Source organism: Mustela nigripes, chromosome 6 (assembly GCF_022355385.1).
Source record: "Mustela nigripes isolate SB6536 chromosome 6, MUSNIG.SB6536, whole genome shotgun sequence".
In the NCBI taxonomy this organism is placed as follows: Eukaryota; Metazoa; Chordata; class Mammalia; order Carnivora; family Mustelidae; genus Mustela; species Mustela nigripes.
Genome location: NC_081562.1, coordinates 3,021,540 through 3,024,531, shown reverse-complemented (window position 1 = coordinate 3,024,531; position 2,992 = coordinate 3,021,540).

Genomic DNA, 2,992 nt, shown 5'->3' with positions numbered 1-2,992 from the left:
GGTGAGGCGAGGTGGCTCTGAACGGAGGACCCGGGCCCCCACGTGCAGGCCCAGGGGGCGAGGGGCCGGGGCGGGGGCTGTCCGGCCAGCCCAGCTGGAGGGAGCTGCCAGGCCCAGAGCGCAGCCTGGAGGGAAAGGCGGGAGAAGGCCCGAGGATGGCAGGATTTGGGGAGGACGCTCCGGGGTGCTGAGGGCCCTGGGGAGCGGGGGAGGGGACGAGCAGGACGGGGTCTGCAGCAAGTTGCCCAGACCTCCCGCTGACTTCTTTCTGCATGACTTTCTTAGCCACCAACATCCCCTGCTTCTGCTAGTCACCCAGGGGTTCGTGTGAGTCTAGCCATCTTGCCCCCCTGGATGCTCTTTGGGGCTCTGAGGCCAAGAGGCCCATTCTGGGGGCTCAGCTGGTTCCAGGTTGAGGGGGGACTCCAGGAGACCTTCTCACAGCTGCCAACACAGCTCAGAATTTGGCAATGCCCACCAGCACATGGTTGAGCAGAGGGGTCGGGGGCATGGGGACCCGAGCGGTCAGGTGGCTGCTCTGAGCCGGGTCCTTGTGGGAGTTTGCTCAGCATAAATACCACAGACTGGGAAGGAGGGGACGCTGGGACAACGGAGATTTATTTCCTCAGGGTTCCAGAGGCAGAAGGTCCCAACCCCTCTCCTGGGCTTGCAGATGGCTGTCCTCTCCCTGCTCACACGGTCATCCGTCTGTGTGTCTGTGTGTGTCCTGACCTCCTCTTCTTATTAGGGACCCCAGCCGGACTGGGTTAGGGCCCATCCTAAGCACCTCATTTTAATGTAATCACCTCGATAAAGGCTGCAGTAAGGGCCCCATCTCCAGACACCGTCATATTCTGAGGTACTGGGGGTTAGGGCTTCAGCCTGTTCATTTGGGGCACAGACACAGGTGAGCCTGGAACAGTCCCCATTTGTAAATGAGGTGACAGGATAACTCGCAGGAGCCCCGAGCAGGGCAGTATCCCATCACGCCAAGCGCCTGCTTTGAGGGGGATCCGGTCTGAACCCACCCACTGGGGGGACCAAACCTGGCTTTGCCCACCATTGTGGCCTCGCTGGCGGCAGCAGGTGCAGATGTCCTGTCCCCCACCCACCGCAGATGTCTGTTGGGGGGACTGGACGTGAGGGCTCCTGAGGTGGACCCGGCAGTCTGGTTCAACCCCTTCCCTTCTCCCCAGGTTCCCTCCAGCTCCTGCCTGCTCCCCCGACCCTGGGCACGCCTTCAAAAAACATTTTTTGGGCCCCTGGTCTGCGCCATGCTATGGTGGGGAGCTCTGTTTGCTGCTTTCATGGGCAGATAGGGGCTGTTTGGGGCTAGTTGGAGGTGGATTTCTGTCATTTGTGAACAAAAACGTCCTGACAACCATACTTAGTCTGGCCAAGGTCCTGAGGTGAGGGGGGGATGCGGGGTGGTGGTGCAGTGATGCACACATAAATAATCTGGGTCTTGCCCCAGGGGTGCGGTGGGGAGGGTTCGGGGAGGCAAGAACATAATCAGTAACCATGCAAACAATCCTAGTGTTGGAGACAGGAGGTGGCAGGTACTAGGTGGGGACTCCTAGGCGCTCTGGGAACTTGGGAGGCCAGGACTGTTTCCGGCCAGGCTGGTCAAGCGGTGCATTGAGGAACTGGGGGCTTGGAGCCGGGCCACAGGCGATAGGTTAGCTCCCTTACTCGGAAGTCATCAGGTTCTCTATTCTGCAGAAGGAAACTGTCACAGAGGACAGGCTCCTGCTAGGAGCTCACCTGAATGCTAGCCTCTGACCCTGGCCCATCAGGCTGCCTCCCCAGGCAGAGATGCTGGGTCAGGAGAAAAAAGGGGGGGACCCAAATCTTGCCCAGGAAGTGTTTCAGGGACTTAGGGCCTCTGGAGGGATGGATAGGACTTTCCCAGAGGGAGGGGAGGCTGGAGGCGGGTTGGGGCGGGAGGGTAGCGGAGAGTTCAGTTCTGGGTTTGTTGAGCGGAGGTGCCTGTAGGACTGGGTGCTTGTCAGTTTCTGCAGCGCAGGAAGCGCGGGCGGGACACTCGCGGGCAGATGGGAAGGGCAGGGCAGAGCCCAGAGGACCCAGCTGGCCAGGGGAGGCCGAGGAGCCTGGGTGACAGCCTTCAGGCCTTCTGTATTCCCCGGGTTCCCCTACCCTCCCAGCCCAATCGTCAGTAGCCTTGTCCCGGTCAGACCTGGGCGAGGGGCTCGTAGCCGGCACCCCAGCCCCGCCTAAGGGCCGGGTTTCTCTGGGGCTGCTTCCCTCTGTCCACTCCGCATCGTCCTGCGAGCTGGGACGGCCTCTGGTCGTGCAGCCAAGGTGGGGCAGGATTTTCCGGGGGAGAGGGTGTCCCAGAGCCGGGGGCAGGAGCGCGCAGAGCGGGACCCCACTGGGTGGTGCCTGGACAGACGCGGGAGTGCGGAGGGCGCGGGCGCGGCTCCCTTCTACGACGGTGAGAGTTGGAGAGAGCGGGGACGACCCAGAGCCAGCCCTGAGGCCAGGCAGCACCCCCGGGCATGCGGGAGCCCCGCCGGGCGCCGGGGTCCAGGGGAGTGCGCCCCAGTCCCCCGGCCGTGGGCCAGCAGCGGCCGCCACGGGAAGGGCGTTCCCCACGGGGTGCGGGTCGCCACGGGCAGCGCAGCTCCGTCTCGGACCCGCGGCGGCCCCGGCGCGTCCCCGGGCGGTGCGGCGCGCGGGCCCCGGCGAGGTGACAGCGGCGTGCGTGGCCGTGCGTGGCCGTGCGTGGCCGTGCGTGCCTGCACCCGAGGCGCTCGCCGCGGCGGAGCGCGGGGACGTGGCCGCGGCCTCCGCGCGGAGGAGCCGCTGCGCGTGCGCGCGGGAGCAGGTGGCGGGGACGCACGTGGGCCGCCCAGACAAAGGTGGCGCCGCGGGAACGAGCGTGAGCGCGCGCGCCGCCCCGCCGGGACAGGCGCGCTCCCGCGGGATCCGGAGCCCGCCGCCCCGGGAGGGCGGGGCGGGGCGAGGCGCG